Genomic DNA, 20,188 nt, shown 5'->3' on the forward strand with positions numbered 1-20,188 from the left:
ATGTTCCCCATCATATATGATTTTATTTGCAACTTTTTTCTTTTATTTTGATAGTCTAGCTAAAGGTTTGCCAATTTTCTTGATCTTCATGAAGAATCAACTTTTGGTTTTGTTGATTCTTTCTATTGATTTTTGTTATCAATTTCATTTCTTTCTCCTCTGATCTTTATTATTTCCTTCCTATGTCTTGGTTTGGAATTTGTTTGCTCTATATTTTCTGGTTCCTCCTGGTGTGCAGTTTGTTCATCAATTTTAGCTCTTTCTTCTTTTTTAATGTAAGCACTGAGAGCTATAAATTTCCCTCTCAGCACTGCCTTTGTGGCGTCCAATAGGTTTTGATGTTGTGTTCTTGTTTTCATTCTTCTCAATATGTTTGTTTATTTCTCTTGCAATTTTTCTTTGACCTACTGAATATTTAAGAGTGTTAAACTCCAGATATTTGTGAATTTTTCCTTTTTCCATCCATTATTGATTTCCATAATTCATTGAATTATGACAAGAGAAAGTGATCTGTGTAACTTCAATATTTTTCAATTTATTGAGATTTGTCTTGTTTCCCAACTTATGGTTTATCCTGGAGAAGAATTCATGAACACTTGAAAAGAATGTATATCCTGCTGGTTTGCAGTGTAATGCTCTATAAATGTTGTTAGGTCCTGTTCATTTATCATATTATTCAAGGTCAGTTTCCTTATTTATCCTCTGCCCAGATGTTCTATCCATTATTGAGAGTGGTGTTTTTAAGTCTCCAACTACTATTATAGAGATGTCTATTTCTTCATTCAGTTTTGCCAGTGTGTGCCTCATGTATCTTGGGTCACCCAGGTTAGGTTCATAAATATTTATTATAGCTATTTCTTCTTGGAGAATTGTCCCTTTTAGTAATATATAATGAACTACTTCATCTCTTATAACAGTTTTGCATTTTAAGTCATTCTGTCTGATATTAGAAGCACTACTCTAGACTTTTTTGGTTACTATTTGCATGAAATATATTTTCCATCACTCACAATCTGACTGTGTCCTTATATCTGAGGTAAAGCTCATATTTTTATCCATTCTATCTGTCTCTGTCTTTAATTGGGGAATTCAAACCATTAATGATCAATATTATTACCATAAAGGCATTACTTACTTCATCTATTTTACCATTGAGTTTCCAGTGCCATAACTTACTATTGTCTGTTTTGTTACCTTTAAATTAGTAACCTTCATTTCTACATTCTTCTCCAAGTCTCTTTCCCTTGTTGTTGTTGTTGTTGTTGTTGTTTTTTCCCTTTCTAGCTGTAGCACTCCCTTTGGTATCTCTTGTAAATCTGGTCTTTGGTAACATACTCTTACAGTTTTTGTTGGTGAAGACTTTTAATTCACCATCATTTTTGAAGGCAGTTTTGCTGAATAAAGAATTCTTGCCTGGAAGTTTTCTTTTTCAATTTCTTAAATACATCATACCACCTTCTTTCTGTCTCTATTGTTTCTGAAGAAAGATTGGCATTTAGTCTTTTTGTGTTCTTTTGCTTTTTGTGATGAATTGCTTCTCTCTCATTTCTTTCAGAAACCTCTCTTTATCGCTGGTATTTGTCATCCTGAATAGTATGTGCCTCAGAGTAATTCTATTTAGATCTATTCTGTTTTAAGTATGTTATTCTTCCTGGATATTGATATTTATGCCTTCCATAAGTGTTGAGAGTTTTCTATCATTATTTCCTCAAATATTCTTTCTGCCTCTTTTCCATTCTCTTCCATTCTGGGACACCAGTAGCACATATTTTTGTATGTTTTGTGTTGTCATTCAATTTCCTGAGACTCTGTTCCATTCCTCTAATTCTTTTCTCTTTCTTTTCAAGTTCCATTGCTTGCTCCTCCATTTCACTAATTCTGTCCTCCACCAATTCATATCTGCTGTTATAGAATATTACACATTTTTTATTTTATCCATTGTATCTTTCATTTCCACATGCTCTGTTACTTTTCTTTGCAGGTTTTCATATTGCTCTTTATGTGCACACAGCGTCTTCTCTTTTTTTTTTTATTTATTTCTTCTCCATCACCACCCTTCTCTTCCAGTTGTCTGCTCTCCATGTCCATTTGCCATGTGTTCTTCTGTGTCCACTTGTATTCCTGTCAGTGGCACCCAGAATATGTGTCTCTTCTTGTTGCATCATCTTGTTGCTTCAGGTCTCCATGTGTGCAGTGCTATTCCTGGGCAGGCTGCACTTTTTTCGTGCTGGGTGGCTCTCCTTATGTGGCACACTCCTTGTGTGTGGGGCTTCCCCACACACAAGACACCCCTGCTGGGCACAGAACTCCCTGTGTGCATCAGCAGTGCACATGGACCAGCTTATCCCATGGGCTAGGAGGCCCTGGGTTTGAACCCTGGACCTCCCATGTGATAGGTGGACACCCCATCCATTGGGCCAAATCCATCTCCCACTGTGTCTTCTTAATATCCTTTATCTCCTTAGCCATGTTTACCTTCAGCTCTCTGAATTGATTTAGGAGATTTGTGTGATTATTATGGATTAGTTGTCTTAAATCCTGTGTCTCATCAGGATTTTAGGTTTGTTTCTTAAGCTGGGCAAATTTCCCCTGTTTCTTAAAATGCCTTATAATTTTTTGCTGCTATCTAGGCATCTGAGTATGTTGGTGAATTTATGCTGATGGTCAATTTCTCTCTCTTGACTACTGCTTTTGTTTCACAGCTCTTCTTTGATTTTTTATTAACTTATTCTAAGTCTTTAAAACTGACCAGCTTAAGTTATAAAAATAGGATCAGGGGCCATTAATGGGGTGCAGATTCACTCCAAGCAGGCTGGGATGATAGACTACCAAATGTACATTTCTCCTTGCAATTTTCTAACTAGCCAGCAGATGGACCTTGTCATTGAATCTTTCCACAGAGACAACTCTTTCAACCTCCTTGCCTGTGTCCAGGCAGAGTGGAGTTTCAAAGCAGGCTCTACTGGCCAAATTTACTGAAGGGAACCCATTCTCCACAACTCCCTCCTTCTGAAGGAGGGAATCTGTGCCCATCTCAGTTGTTGCAGTAGGTCACAATTTTTATCCAGGCTGTTCACCTTCAGTGTGGGTGATAGGTGCCCTTCGCAACTACAGTAGTTAACTCGCAGTTTTTATTTTGATTCCTTTGTCTCTTTGTCTCTCTCCCTCCTGGAGGGTGAAGAGTACTTCAGAACTCGGGGTTTCTGAAGTGCAGAACCCCTAAGCAACTCCTCAGACAGCTATTTGTCCTTCCTCCCTTGTGTCTGTGAGAGAGTTGAGCCCTGCCTATCTAGTTTGATGCCATCTTTCCAGACCATTAATTCTTTGAGACTTCCTAAGTTTCCCTTCCCTGGTGATGAAATGTAAGGGGAGTGTATTCCATGCAAAATAGAGCATGTCTCCTGTGACAATTTGAAGCTGGGTGGATCCCAGAAAAGCATACTAGGGCTAATCCATTCCTGTGGGTGTGGGACCCTTTGATTGGGTTGGATTCAGCTTTGATTGGATTGCTTAACTGAGGTATGAGCCAGGGGAGTCTTGTTCTTCTGGCTGGAGTCCTTTATCAATGAAGAAACATGCAGAGAAATACAAAGAAAAAGCTACAGAGGTGGAGAGTATGAACCCAGAAACTCAGAGAGGAGCCCAGGAGAGAAGAAATCACAGAAAGAGCAGCTAGAAGCTGAAGCAATGAGTTTGGAAGAGAAGCAGGTGCTTTCATGTGTCTTGCCCCATGGAAGAGCCTAGAATTGCCTGCAATTGACATTTGGTAGACAGCATCTCTGATGACCTTGATGTGGACATTTTCACAGTCTCAGAACTCTAAGCATGTAACCAAATATATTCCCCTTATAAAAGCCAACCATTTCTGGTATATTTATCCCAACAGCTTTTATCAAACTAAAACAGAAATTGATTTTAGAGAAATGGGGTGCTGCTGCTATGCAAATACCAGAAATGTTAGAATGGTTTCATAAATGGGTAAGAGGTATATTCTGGAGGAACTGAAAGAAACTTGATAAAAATGGCCTAGAATGCTTTGAGAGACTATTGGTGAAAATACAGACACTGTGACAGTTTGAGATTGTTTTATGAATTCACAAAAGAAAAAACTTATGTTTGTAAACTAATATATTCCTCTGGGTGTGATTGTGTTAAATTCAGCTGAAGTGTCTTTGATTTGATTATGCGTTAAGATTAAGGCTTGGTGGCACACTTGGCCACTTGGTTTGGGCGTCCTTCTACCACATGGGAGGTCCACGGTTCAAACCCCGGGCCTCCTTGACCCGTGTGGAGCTGGCCTACATGCAGTGCTGATGCTCGCAAGGAATGCCTTGCCAAGCAGGGGTGTCCCCTGCATAGGGGAGCCCCACATGGAAGGAGTAGGCCCTGTAAGGAGAGCCGTCCAGCGTGAAAGAAAGTGCAGCCTGCCCAGGAATGGTGCCGCACACACAGAGAGCTAACACAACAAGATGACACAACAAAAAGAAACACAGATTCCCATGCCACTGACAACAAGAGAAGTGGACAAAGAAGATGCAGCAAATAGACACAAAGAACAGACAACCAGGGTGGGGGGGAAAGGGGAGAGAAATAAATAAATAAATAAATGTGTTTTTTAAAAAAAGATTAAGACTTTACCAAATTCAGCATGTAAATGCATTGCCTTCCCCCCAGCATGGGACATGACTCCCAGGGGTGAGCCTCCCTGGTACCGAGGGATTACTACCAGCTGATGCTGTAACTAGAAAATGACCTTGAATAAAAGGGTCTACTCAGTCCAGCAGAATATTTCAGCCTGCATGTAAATCAGGAGTTAAAAATGTTTTTTGACCTTGAATAAAATGGGGAAATGGAAAGGACAAATGATTTTATATGGCTATGAGTCTCCAAAAAAGAGCCGGGAGGGCATCAGAGGGGTCAACTTATGCATATCTCAGCAGAGTCCCAGAGACAACTAAAGTAGATAAAGCCCCAGGTTTTAGTTCTTCTGAGGGCTACAGAGACCCACAGGTTCTATGGTCATGGCAGATGGACTTCAATGCCATGTCATTTGGCCCTACTTTGGAGTTTGTGTTCCTGAGTGTGATGGATTTGGGCTCAGATGTGATCTTTGTTCACAAGCCTCTCCGGTTACTTTTACTGGACCTGTGGTTGGCACTGGGGTTTAGTGTATACTCAGGAGACCTGAATCTCTGGACTGTCCATGTGATAACAAGGTCCTGAGCCTCAACAGACTTGCAACTCCTACCCTCTGGTTTATTGGACTTATCCCAGCCAGCTAACAGGGAGATGAAGATGGTCCACCACCACACCAGGGAGCCAAGAGTGCCTACAACTGCAAGCAGGAGAATTTCATCCAGTATCCATGTGGAATCTAAGCCCCCTCTTGATATAGAGGTGGAGTGGACCATCCCAGCGTCCACAGAATGGAGGAATAGATTATGGATTAGAGTGGACTTACTGATATTCTATTCTGGAACTATTGTGATTAGTGACAGAAGAAAATGTAGCATTAATGTGGAGAAAGTGGCCGTGGTAACTGCTGAGGTTAGGGAGAGGGAAGAAGAGATATGATGTGGGGGCATTTTCAGGACTTGGAGTTGTCCTGGGTGGTACTGCAGGGACAGTTATTGGACATTGTATGTCCTCCCATGGCCCACTGGGTGGACTGGGGGAGAGTGTAAACTATAATGTGGACCATTGACCATGTGGGGCAGCAGTGCTCAGAGATGTGTTCGCCAAGTGCAATGAATGTCCCATGATGCTGGAGGGAGTTGTTGTTGTTGGACAGTGAGGTGAGGGGGCGGGGAGTGTATGGGGACCTCATATTTTTTTTATTGAAACACTAAAAAAAATAAAGACAAAAAAAGATTAAGGCTTTAATTTGATCACATAAGTAAGGCATGACTCAGGTTTAGCACTGGCCCCCTTGGTGGGTCTGATATAAAGGGACACACAGTCAAGAAGACACAGAGGAGAAATTTTGTCATTTTTGACCCTCCATGTGACAAATAAGAGAAGGCCCTAACAGCTAAAACCCTGTTTGCCTGATAGCTTACAGCTGATTTTGGGAAGAAAGCAGAGACTGGTGTAAGAAGACATGAGAAACAAGCCTTATTTCATCCTACAGCTGAGATTGGGAAGAAGCTGGGCCCATGAAGCCTCAGGGGAAGAGGAAGCCCAGAAGGAAAGCCTGAAACCTGGCAGAAATCACCTGTCATCTTGCTTCAACATGTGGCAGCTCACTTTCCTGAGAAAGTACCCCATATGGTACCTTGAGTTGGACTCTCCATGGCCTTGAGACTATAAGTTTTTACCCCAAATAAATATCCTTTATAAAAGCCCACAGATTTCTGTACTTTATATTGGCACCACTTTGGCAGACTAATACAGACACTAAAAAATCTTCTGATGAGGCCTTAGACAGAAATGATGAATTGGTCATTGCAAATTGGAAGGAAGACAGTCTTTGTTTTAAAGTGGCAGAGAACTTGGTAAAATTCACACTTGATGTTAGATGGAAGGAAGAATTTGAAATTGGTACAATTGGATATTTAACTGTAGAGTTTCCAGTCTAAATGTGGAAAGTGTAGTCTGGTTTCTCCTTGCGGTTAATAGTAAAATGAAAAAAGGGAAGAGATTAGCTGAAAACTGAACTCCTGGGCAGAAAAAAATCAGAAATTGATGGTTTAGGAAATTCTGAGCTTCTGGATAAAGAGTCCCTGGAGAATAGGGTCTCGTGTAAGGACTTAACTGAATATGGAACCAGCCAGTCATTTCAGTGTTAGTTAGGATTGAAAATGCACTTATCTAGAAAGGATCTGTGGAAAGCCCTATTGTCTGATGGTTGGACTCCTGTGACCTGCACACAAAAACCAGCAAGGTTTTTCTGAAATATGTATAAATGAAACTACTTTCAGCCTGGACTAAAATCAACAGAAAAGGGAGAGATTGAAATAAAAATGAGTTCAAGGGCAAAACCATGGAAGTTGAGGTCTGACCTTAAGACATCTTCTTAGGCCAAGAGAGGGACCTGACCCATGCATGCAGGAAGGATGTTAGTGGACCCTGGACTTGGCCCAGTGGTTAGGGCATCCGTCTACCATATGGGAGGTCCGCGGTTCAAACCCTTGACCCGTGTAGAGCTGGCCCATGCACAGTGCTGATGCACTTAAGGAGTGCCCTGCCACGCAGGGGTGTCCCCCTGCATAGGGGAACCCCACGTGCAAGGGATGCGCCCCATAAGGAGAGCCACCCAGCACGAAAGTGCAGCCTGCCCAGGAATGGTACCACTCACATGGAGAGCTGACACAACAAGATGACACAACAAAAAGAAACACAGATTCTTGTGCCACTGACAACAACAGAAGTGGACAAAGAAGACGCAGCAAATAGACACAGAGAACAGACAACCTGGGTGGGGGGAAAGGGGAGAGAAATAAATTAATTAATTAAAAAATAAAATAAAAATGAAAAGAAAGGATGTTAGCCCCAGCATTTGGAGAGGGTGTGCTTCTGCCCTGTTGTTCAAGCAGATTGTTGCTCCCTCAGGTTTTAGAGAGGGTGCAACACATTTCCATAGGGTTGGGGAGAATTTGATCACCACCTCACTGTTCTGAGGGGTTGGGCCTGTGCCCTGGAGATTGAGAGTGTGGCCGTCACCCCAGTTTTCTTGAAGGGTAAGACCAAAAGTTTGGTAGCACTGAAATGCTTGATGAAGGTGAAGCTGAGAAGATGGCCACTGGGCAAGCCCTTGGAAGGGGTGGAATTCCCACTTCATAAGCTTCCAAGGAGAAGAAGACATTGTTCTATAGATGACTCTCAGACTTTGAAATATAATATGACCTGCGGATTTCTGGAACTGTTTGGGGCCCATGACACCTGTATCTCTCCCAGTTTCTCCCCATGGAAATGGACATATTTATCCTGTGACTCTATTTTGTATATTGGAAGCAGATAAATTATGTTCTAAGTTTCACAGGTTCACAGCCAGAGGGAAATTTTGCTCCAAGACAATATGTGTGTATAACCGATTTTGATCAGATTTTGTACTTAGCATTGTTACTGAAATGATTTGAGGCTTTTAAAAATATTGTGATGAAGTGAATGAATTTGCATAAAAGAACGTCTTTCTGGGATCCACAGGGTGGAATGTGACAGTTTGAAGCTGGACGGATCCCAGAAACTCTTGTCCTTAAGGTTAATCCATTCCTGTGAGTGAAGGATCCTTTGATTGAACTACTTCAGTGAAGCTTGACCCAGTGAGGCTTGACCCAGAGTTTGGTCTTTTTGTTGGAGCCCTTTATGTATGAGAAAAACACACAGAGACATGCAGAGAAAAAGCCATGGGAATGGAGGGAAAGAATCCAGGAGCTCCGAGAGGAACCTGAGAGAAGGGAAGCTAGGTTGGAGTAGCCAGAAATTGAATCAATGAGACCTGGAAGAGAAGCACATGCCTCCATGTTCCTGGCCTCATGGAAGGAGTGCAGGATAGCCTGAAATCTACCTTAGTTGAGACTGCATCACTGATGGTGCCTTTATTTGGACATTTTCACAGCCTCAGAACTATAAGCTTTTAAACTAATAAATTGCCATTATATAAAAGCAACCCCATTTCTGATTTGCTGCTCCCAGCAGATTTTTAGCAAGCTAAAACACCTCTAGCACTAGAACGTTCTGTTGCATTAGGGACAGTGCACAGAAACACAGTGGAAGAGCTCTAGTGGATACCATCATGCCTGCAGATATGGATGTGCAATGATGGTGTATAACATTTTTTTTTTGTTTTTTGGGGGTTATTTCTTTGAGGAAGAGCTCTTCCTGGATTGGTATGAATGCACTCATCACTTTTCCTAGAATACATTTTGGAATGTGTTTTTATTGTGCTGCCAAACCACTATCCATTTGGAACCATGGAATCCTGATTGATCTCTCAATGTCTGAACTGTCCTGTGAGATATAGCCCTAGTGAATGGTCTTTCGTTAAATATTAACAAAAAAGTCCACAGGGTGATACGCTGTGGACCATCAAATAGATGAGATGAAATACAAAACCTATGCTCAGAGTGAACTGTTTAGGTAGCAAAATACCATAAATCCCTGTGTGTGAGGCCACTGTGCCTCAGTTTCCCCTTGTGAGGCCACTGTGCCTCAGTTTCCAACACCTGTGGAAGCAAGTTGGTGTATGAAATAGTGTCTATGAATGCCAGATTTCCAAAAGCAAAGAAAAAATAAACACCTGAAGAAGAAAATTCTTTTGAAAATGAGTCACTACTAAAAAAATAAAATTGTGTAAGCAACACTGTGTAACACCAAAACCCATGATAGTTTTCAAGGGGCACAAAGCAAGAACCTAGAAAAGAAGACCTCACAGTGTATTTAGAACTTTCCACTGAAATAATACATTGACATATTTGTGAGGCAGAAGAGCAAAGCAGACTGATAGGTGGTTTCGTGCTGGCACACTGGTACGTTGTAACCTCAAAATCATTAATGTTCCCCATATGAGACTGACAGCCTCCAGCCACCTGGTCAGGTAGTTGGCAAGCAGCAAGGAACAAGAACTTGCCTTTTAATGTTTTAAAGCATAACTAAGGAGAGAAAAACCCATTTTTGTTATAGGGGGGAAAATCCATGTATGTGGTCAGAAAATCAGTTGCATTGATCATTAGAGAGAGGGAAATATATGAAAATTGGTGAAGACGTGTCAAATGAAACAAGTGTCATCAAAGGCTATTTTCAGTGAAAATCTATTTGAGACACTGATATATCTCCTTCATTTTCACTTTTGGTAAACTTAATTTGAGAGGAGGGAGAAAGGGAATTGCTAATAGAGGTTTGCGGAAAGTGGTAAAAGACTGTAGAGGCAATGGTTGGCCTTTGTAGTATCAGTATCAGTTGATATAGAAATAGTATCAACTGTAGTATCAGTTGATATAGAAATAATCCAAAATTTGGAGGGTGTATTTGTGGCATTAGCTTCTTCTGCAAATAAGAGTGATCAGATCTCTTTACTAAAATCAGAAAAACCCTGGGAATAGAGCCAGGTACCCATGTTTATACATATCCACTGTCCTGTGCCTGGTATGTGGTAAAGCTGGGCACCTGCATTGTACTTCAGTGCTGAAAAATACACTTTATATGGGGTAGATCTATATATGGTGAATTTCACAGCATCCAGGAAATCAGTGTTCAAGTATTATTTTCGAAGATCACCAAAACTAAAAAGGCATTGCTTATATAAGAGGCTACTTCTAAAGAACTTAGACTAAAGAAAGGAGAAGCTACTAATCATCAAAACTATGTAAATCAATCCAATTGGGTGCTATATTTGGTTTACATGCTCTAGTTAAGGCAAAAGAGAAGTCTGTTAGGGATTTCTAAAAACAAAAGATATACATATTCATCTGCAGACCTTCCCCCCTATCATTTAACTCAAATGGAACTAGAAGAATAAAGAAATTTGAGTAACATAATGGAGAAAATTGAAACCATAATTTTACAAAAGGGAAAATATGCCTTTTAATTAACAAAATCTTTAACCACCAACATATAAATTGTTCAAGGCTTCCCAGATACAAAGTCACCCCTACATTCAATCTTTATGAAGTTACTAAGGGAAATATTGAATATTAAATTTTGTTTCAAAGTTTAAGATCCCTAAAGTAGTATATACTTATACCAAAGAGTAAAACAAAACATACACGGTTTTTCATCATTTAAGTTGCGCAATACTGCCTACTGAGTCCTTGGGGACTTAGAAATACTATAAGATTTAAAAACCAATTTTTTAAAAGTTCCTCTCCTGGAACTTGAAAGTTTGATTGGGGGTAAAGAAATCAATTCTCATTATCTTCAGGAAGAAAAGTGTTTAATCTTTGCACTATAAATTGGCCTTCAGAACTGAGTAAAAATAGAACTCAATTCTACTGTGCATCTCAGAATGTCAGCTCATAATGAATATAAGCTTGTCAATCAAAGTTGATAACTCAATACTTTATTGGCCATATGTACATAGCTATACTCATTTGAATATATCCACCATGGGAGGTCAGAGGCAATTTAGGAAGTTCAATATTGTGCATCTGATGCCATATCCAAACCCTAATGAAGTTCATATAAGGAAGAAATACCAGCTTAATGTCTGCTCTGTGAATAAATTCCATAGAGTTGTAGAATTTTGGAGCTTCTTTGATTACCTAGTTCAATCTCTAATTTTGCAGTAAAAAAGACACCAGAAATAGACAGCTTAGCTTAAGTCTAACAGCTAGTTTGCAGCAAAACCGATTTCTGTCATTCAAAGCCCAGGATCTCTCTTCAGTACCCTGCAACTTTTAGGTTATGATTTCATGCTATTAAATAGCCTAAACCATTTCCCAAATTTTAGGACTGGATGGCTTTCTAAATTCCAAAGCATCATTCTAGATTATAAAAGCAATTCTGAGAAATTAAGGGAATGTAGTTGGAACCGTATATTTGCATACATTTGTTGTGAATGTTCTTTCCCTACTAGTACCTACTAGTACTCTTACCCTATTTGACCGGATTTTACTGTCTCATCATTGGGAACATGTGCCAATTTCATGACTGCCTGCCCTTTATCACTGGTAAATGACACTTGGTTTCAGATTATTTCTTCTTTATGTTACTCAAAAGATTAACCTATATTTTAGAGAAAGCTGGATTGATGAATTAGCCTTAATACCAGTCTGTACCTCTTATCCTGAAGCATGAAAGAAACACTGGAAACTAGCTTCTACCAATGTTAAGTGGAATTTGTTGTTCTGGAAGGATTTGCCTGTTGTCATTCATTTACTATTGCAATGAAAGCTACTGCACTCAATAAGCTAATGTTTTATTATTATTACTGTACTTATAATAATTTTTATTAGTATTAATTCCAGTAAATATGATGCCACCAAAGCCATCACTGAGTTCAAAAATATTTCTTATAGCTATCTTTTAAATATATTATGAAAGGAACTGAAGAAAGCATTACAAATTTGCTTACTTCCCCAAAGACAATCTAATTCTAATCACTCATTAAAACCAGATAATTTGATTGGGTTCAACCTCCATGGTTTTCACTGCCACTTCTAAATAACATCTGAAACCCAATCATGGAATAACGATGTCACTGTAACAACAAAGAAAGCTCGCTTGAGCAATCATTTTTCCTTTGCCCTAATTCCAGAATTATTATAACTGACACTGTCATTTATTTAGCATTTTCTGAAAACAGTGATTATTTTTGGTCTTGTACTTACTATAAAGGTTACCAATAATTGAATTCCTTTGTGTATATGTTTTTTAATGATCTGAATGCTCTCTTTTACATGTATTTTACATGTATTACATGTTTGACTTTTGATTATCATCTACTTTTGTTCATTTTTTTTTTAAGATGTTATTTATTTCTCTCCCCTTTGCCCCAGTTGTCTGCTCTCTGTGTCCATTCGCTGTGTTCTTCTGTGTCTGCTTGCATTATCCAGTGGCACTGGGAAACTGTATCTCTTTTGTTGCTGTTTTTGCCTCATCTTGCTGCGTCAGCTCTCTGTGTCTGGTGCTACTCCTGGGCGGGCTGTGCTTTTTTCACGTGGGGCAGCTATCCTTGCAGGGCTCACTCCTTACACATGGGGTACCCACCCTTATGTGGGGGCACCCCTGCATGGCATGGCACTCTTTGCATGCGGCAGCATTGTGTGTGGGCCAGCTGACCACATGGGTCAGGAGGTCCTGGGAATTGAACGCTGAACCCTCCATATGGTAGATGGATGCTCTATCAGTTGAGCCATGTCCACTTCCCAGTCATTTTTTTTATTCTGAGGTTCTTTCATCAAATAAGGGTATGAAGTGATTAGAATAAATTCTGTATATTAAGTTTCATTTGATTAATATAGACATGAGACAGTCCCTCTAAATTTAAAAGCATGGGCCCCTATTTCCATAGGAAACGTAACACAAATTAATAAGAACTTTTATTCATTTCTTGAATAAACATTTATTGCCCACATATTATCTGACAGTCATTTTGTTCCCCTCTGGGTCTATAAAAGACAAATTAGAGAAAGTCTTCAAGGGATTTAGGACCTATTGGGAATAACTGAGAAGTAAGGAGATTATTACTGATTATGATAGTACATGAGAAACTCTATGATAAAAGTATCCTTTGATTGCTAAGGGAACACAAATGAGAGTGTCTAGCCCAAATGAAGAGTGTAAAGAAAGATGTTACTGCATAGCATCTGGAATTAGGGGTAGAAAAGACTCTGGAAAATAAATTGAGTGAAAAAAGTATAGGCAGAGCTATAGCTTGTGTAAATACTCTCAAGGAAGAATGAGACCAAAGGCCAGTTATTCCCAATGGTTTGCAGGATATCATCATTCCATCCCTCAATCTCAGGAAATTTTCTCCAACGTTTCTCATCTCCCTCCTGCATTTTTAGCCTTACTTTCTTTACTCAGTAATTCCCTCTAACATACAAATATGCTCTAGTATCACCCATCTTTAAAGCACAAACAAATAATAGTTCCTTGCTCCTCCCATACCTCTAGTAGCTCCCAAGCTATCTTTACAAGAGAATATATATCCCAAGAGGTTTATAGGGTGAATGGTGGGAGGCAACATTTGGGCTTCTAGTTAATTTTTATTCTTCTACCTACTTCTCAAAGTATGTAGTGCTTATAAGCATATTAGTGCTTATGAGGATGAATGTATTAACCTTCCCATTTGTTCAGTCATCATCAATAAAGAAGGTTTAAGGATAAGCTCTGAATCTCCAAAAGAAAGAGAAAATTCAAGTCTGCAACATGACAAAGTTTGAGAGTCAGAGGGAAAGAGTCTGAATAGAGCATAACGTCTACCAGTTAGGTTTGCTCTCTGCCCAACTCCTATCCTAAGGATTCATAATTAAATAGTCAGTAATGGAGATTACCATAAGAGAGGGAAAACCTAAACAAGTTGATTTGCCACAATCTCTGTAATGAAATTGGCACCCTGAGTAGTAGTAGCCGTTGTCAGTCTAGGTGGAGATCCTGGGTGGCTACCATGCATGCTACTACAACTCCTGCTTCCATGATACTTTGAGCAGCACTGGCTGTAGAAGCTGCCTCACGAAGACAGTTGATGCAAACACTAGAGGCCTGAGCACTGTATTTTGGTAATCTCAGAATAGGTTTGTAGCCATCAATACCAAAAGAGGTGGCACCTTTGAAAATCATTTGTACCTGCTGCTGCGTTGCATCCAACAAGACAGGACACATTACACCTTGAGCTACTGCTGTGGGAGGAGGTTGGCCAAAGCTGTAGGGTATATATTAACCATGCCCTAAGGAATATCAGGATTATTTAAGAGGAATTTTCAGGAAGCTAGTTTTTCTACAAATCAGGTAGATGCATGAAGTAAGGGAACTACTATTTTGTTATTAATCATATTACTCTATTTTTAACCCCTGGCTAATGTAGTGAAATTTGTTATAGATTAAATACATTTGAGGACACATTATGTTTGTCTCAAAGTTAAAAATAAATATATCTTATAAAATTAAATTCTGATTCAAGAAGATCATAAAAAATACTTTAAAATAATCACCTAAGTTTAAAAAGGATTATGGCTTAAATAGTAACACTGCTTTAAGATATAACACGTGCTTTTTTAAGAATTAATTTTTTAAGTGTTTAGTCTGTGTATGATCAATCATCATTCATATTATTTTTTACAATTTTCACTAAGCACCAAAGTATAATAATTGCTTTTCATTCATGGCTAGGGTAGACCCAATTTGCACATTTGTACTACAATATGAAATTGCATGAAAAACCACACATGCGGAGAGGAGGCAAGATGGTGGCTGAGTGAACTTCCCGGTTACTAGCTCCTGGAGGGAATCGGATGGGAGGCGTCGGAGACTCTTTGGGACCGGGCTGTTTCGGGATTTTTCCTGGTCCGGAGGTGTCTGGACATCGATTTGGAGGGAAGGTAACAGAGAGGATCCGTCTGTGAAATATACACGGAGATCCCAGCTACGTGTGGAGGATTCCCTCCTTGGGTAGGCAGAGCCGAGGCAGCTAGCACCACGCCGAGCCCCGGCGGGCGGCGGCCAGGGTAGCCTAGCTGGGCCGCGGTGGGCAGCGGGCGGGGGATCCGAGCCACGCCGCGGCGGGCGGCGGGCGGGAGAGCCGAGCCGCGCTGTGCCCTGCCGGGCGGCGGGCAAGGGAGCCGAGCGCAGCCGAGCCTAGCCGCGCCGCGGCGGGCGGCGGGCGGCGGGCAGGGAAGCCGAGCCCAGCCGAGCCCAGCTGAGCCACGGAGGGCGAGGGGGCCGAGCCCAGCCGAGCTCAGTTGAGCCCAGCCGCGCCGCGGAGGGCGGCGAGCGGGAGAGCCGAGTCGTGCTGCGCCGCGGCGGGTGGCGGGCAGGGAAGCCGAGCCCAGCCGGGCCCAGCCGAGCCCAGCCGAGCCACGGCGGGCGAGGGAGCCGAGCCCAGCTGAGCCCAGCTGAGCCGTGGAGGGTGAGGGAGCCGAGCCCAGACGAGCTTGGCCGAGCCCAGCCACGCCGCGCTGGGCGGGAGAGCCGAGCTGCGCTGCGCCGCGGCGGGCGGCGGGCGGGAAAGCCGAGACCAGCCGAGCCCAGCCGAGCCCAGCCGAGCCGCGACGAGCGGGGGACCCGAGCCCAGCCGAGCCTAGCCAAGCCCAGCCGAGCTGTGGAGGGCGGGGGACCGGAGCCCAGCCGAGCCCAGCCGAGCCCAGCCGAGCCTGGCGGCGGGGTTTCTGTTCTTTGTTTTTTGTGTTTTTTTTTGTTTTTTATATTTTATTTTATTTTATTTTATTTTTGTTGTTGTTTTTTTTTTAATCCTCTCTTTCCTCTCCCCATTATTCTTCTTATACTATTTTATCTTAACAGTACAATAGGTCCTACAGGAAATACCTCACATTTGCTGGGTTTCCTCACCCTCCACTGCCTCATTTCTCTGTGAATAGATTTAACCTATCTACAATATCCCCTTTCCCCTACAACTTGATATCCTCCACCATCTGCTATCTCTCCTATATTCCATCTCCCTTTCTTTGATCCACAAACTGTCTAACTCTTAATTTCTAATACCTTTGTTTAGTTTTCCATCTGGTATTCGTCCCTGAAACTATTACCTTTCTTTGCTCTTTCCCTCTCTCACGAAAACAATAGCCTCTTAGTAAGTACCACATTCCTCCCATATTCAGTCGTCTACCTCATTATAGGTACTTTCCTACTACTATAACTCTACACAATTTACATGATCTAACCTCCATCCTCCCAGAACTCATATTGTTGCTTTGTTAACATATATCACCAATACTACTTCACACTTTTTCCTCCCTTACACAATTGCCTTTCCCCAGCACTAATACTTTCCTTTAAAGTGAGCTTAACTAGCAATAAGAAATTGGAATAAGAAGAACAAAGTGACAAAGAGAAGATATAACACTTACGCAAAAACAACAGCTAATTAATCTCCAAGACTAGACAAAGAAGCTAAGGAACTGATTAAACCCATCAAGAAAAAATGTTGAAAAGACAGCAACAAAAATCTACAAACCAAACCAGTAATCAGGAAAACATGGCTGAATCCAATCAGGAAGGGGGGCAGGACTTCGCACAAGCAATGAAAGATCTCAGAACATTTATCACCAACAAATTTGATGAAGTAATGAAAGAGGTTAACAGCATGAAGACAACACTTGGAGGGGAAATTGCAGACATGCGCAAAAAAATAACAGATATGATGGAAATGAACACCACAATTCAAGAAATCAAAAATACACTTGCAGCAAATATCAGCAGACTAGAAGAGGCAGAGCAGAGAATTAGTGATGTGGAAGACAGTGCATTGGAAATCAAACAGATAGTAGAAGTGGTCAATAAAAAGGTAGACAAAATCCAGATAGGACTTAGGGACCTGAATGATAATGCAAAATGCTCAAACATATGTATTATAGGCATTCCAGAAGGAGAAGAGAAGGGACAGGGGTCAGAAGGAGTGTTGCAGGAAATAATGAATGAAAACTTCCCAAATCTACTGAAAGAGACAGATGTACATATCCAAGAAGCACAGCACACTCCACTGGTCATAAACCCCAACAGGCCCACCCCAAGACATATACTTGTCAAATTATCCAATGCTCAAGACAAAGAAAAAATTCTAAAAGCAGCAAGAGAAAAGAAAACCATCACATACAAGGGAAACTCCATAAGATTAAGTGCTGATTTCTCATCTGAAACGATGGAGGCAAGAAGGCAGTGGTATGATATAGGCAAGGTACTAAAGGAAAAAAATTTCCAACCAAGAATACTCTATCCAGCTAAACTAGCATTCAAAAATGATGGAGAGTTCAAAATATTCACAGATAAACAGAAACTGAAAGAGTATATCAACAAGAAACCTCCCCTTCAAGAAATTCTTAAGGGAGTTCTGCAGGAAGAAAGGAAAAAACAGGACAGTCAGAGATGGAGGAGAGTGTAAAAGCAACAAGAAAGACAAAAATAGAAGGGGAAAATAAAATAATACAAACAAAATATAACAAACACAAATCCAACCAAAATATGGCTACCATAAATAACTCTCTAAACGTAATAACACAGAATGTCAACGGACTAAACTCACCTATCAAAAGATTCAGACTGGGACACTGGATAAGGAAATACGACCCATCTATATGCTGCCTACAAGAGACACATCTTAGACCCAGAGACTCATGGAGGTTGAAAGTGAATGGCTGGAAAACAAACATACAAGCAAACAACAACCAAAAAAAGGCAGGAGTAGCTATATTAATATCAGACAAAATAGACTTTAAATGCGAAACAATTGTGAGAGACAAAGAAGGATACTATATTTTAGTGAAAGGGACAATCTGTCAAGAAGATCGAACAATCATAAATATTTATGCTTCTAACAAGGGCGCCTCTAAATATGTGAGGCAAACGCTGGAAAAACTAAGTGAAAGAATAGATGCATCTATAATTATAGTGGGGGACTTTAATACACCACTATCAACTCTGGACAGAACATCTCAAAAGAGAATCACTAAAGAAACAAAACATTTGAACAGTATATTAGAAGAGCTGGATCTAATAGACATATATAGATCATTACACCCAAACACAGCAGGATATACATTTTTCTCAAGCGCACATGAAACATTCTCCAAGATTGACCATATACTAGGCCACAAAGAAAGGCTTAATGAATTCAGAAAGATCGAAATCATACAAAACAATATCTCTGACCACAGTGGAGTGAAGCTGGAAATTTGCAAGGGACAGAGACCCAGACTCCACATGACAATTTGGAAATTAAACAGCACACTCTTAGAAAAACAGTGGGTCAAAGAGGAAATCTCAAAAGAAATCAATGACTACCTTGAAACAAATGATAATGATAACACAACATACCAAAATTTATGGGATGCAGCAAAAGTGGTACTGAGAGGGAAATTTATAGCCATAAATTCATATATCAAAAAAGAAGAAAGAGCAAAAATTGGAGAACTAACTGCACTTTTGACGGAATTAGAAAAACAACAACAAAGTAACCCAACAGGAAGAAGAAGGAAGGAAATAACAAAGATAAGAGCAGAACTAAATGAAATAGAAAATAAGAAAGCACTTGAAAAAATAAACAAGACCAAGAGCTGGTTTTTTGAGAAGATCAACAAAATTGACAAACCTTTAGCAAGACTAACAAAGAAAAAAAGAGAAAAGATGCAAATACACAAAATAAGAAATGAGAAAGGTGATATCACCACTGACCCCACAGAAATAAAGACTATCATAAGAGGATACTTTGAAAAACTATATTCCAACAAAAATGACAATATAGAGGAAATGGACAAATTCCTAGAAACTCATAAGCAGCCCATACTGACGAAAGAAGAAATTGATGATCTTAACAAACCAATCACAAGCAAAGAGATAGAATCAGTCATTAAAAATCTCCCAACTAAGAAGAGCCCAGGGCCAGACGGCTTCACAGGTGAATTCTACAAAACATTCCGGAAAGAACTAACACCAATCCTGTTGAAACTATTCCAAAAAATCGAAACAGAAGGAACACTGCCTAATTCCTTCTATGATGCCAACATTACCCTAGTACCAAAGCCAAACAAAGACACTACAAGAAAGGAAAATTACAGACCAATTTCTCTAATGAACCTAGACGCAAAAATACTTAACAAAATACTTGCTAATCGTATTCAACAACACATTAAACAAATTATACACCATGACCAAGTGGGCTTTATTCCAGGTATGCAAGGATGGTTCAACATAAGAAAATCAATCAATGTAATACACCATATAAACAGATTGAGAGAAAAAAACCACATGATTATATCTATAGATGCAGAAAAGGCATTTGACAAAATACAGCACCCCTTCCTGATAAAAACACTCCAAAAGATCGGAATACAAGGAAACTTTTTGAACATGATAAAGAGTATATATGAAAAACCGAAAGCCAACATTGTTTACAATGGCGAAATCCTGAAATCCTTCCCTCTAAACTCAGGAACAAGACAAGGATGCCCATTGTCTCCGCTCCTATTTAACATTGTCTTGGAAGTACTTGCTCGAGCACTGAGACAAGAACCAGATATAAAAGGCATTCAAATTGGAAGGGAAGAAGTCAAAATTTCATTATTTGCAGATAACATGATCCTATATATAGAAAACCCTGAGAGATCTACAACAAAGCTCCTAGAACTCATAAATGAGTTTAGCAAAGTCGCAGGTTATAAGATCAATGCGCAAAAATCAGTAGCATTTCTGTACACCAATAATGAGCAAGATCAGGAGGAAATCAAGAAACAAATACCATTCACAATAGTAAATTAAAAAATCAAATACTTAGGAATAAATTTAACTAAAGAGGTAAAAAACTTATACATCGAGAACTATACAAGATTGTTCAAGGAAATCAAAGAAGACCTAAATAAATGGAAGAATATTCCCTGTTCATGGATAGGAAGACTGAATATTATTAAGATGTCTATCCTACCAAAACTGATCTACACATTCAATGCAATCCCAATAAAAATCAACACAGCCTTCTTTAAGGAACTAGAAAAACTAACTATGAAATTTATTTGGAATAGAAAGAGTCCCCGAATAGCCAAAGACATATTGAAAAAGAAAAACGAAATAGGAGGAATCACAC

This window comes from Dasypus novemcinctus, chromosome 4, assembly GCF_030445035.2.
Source record: "Dasypus novemcinctus isolate mDasNov1 chromosome 4, mDasNov1.1.hap2, whole genome shotgun sequence".
NCBI lineage: Eukaryota > Metazoa > Chordata > Mammalia > Cingulata > Dasypodidae > Dasypus > Dasypus novemcinctus.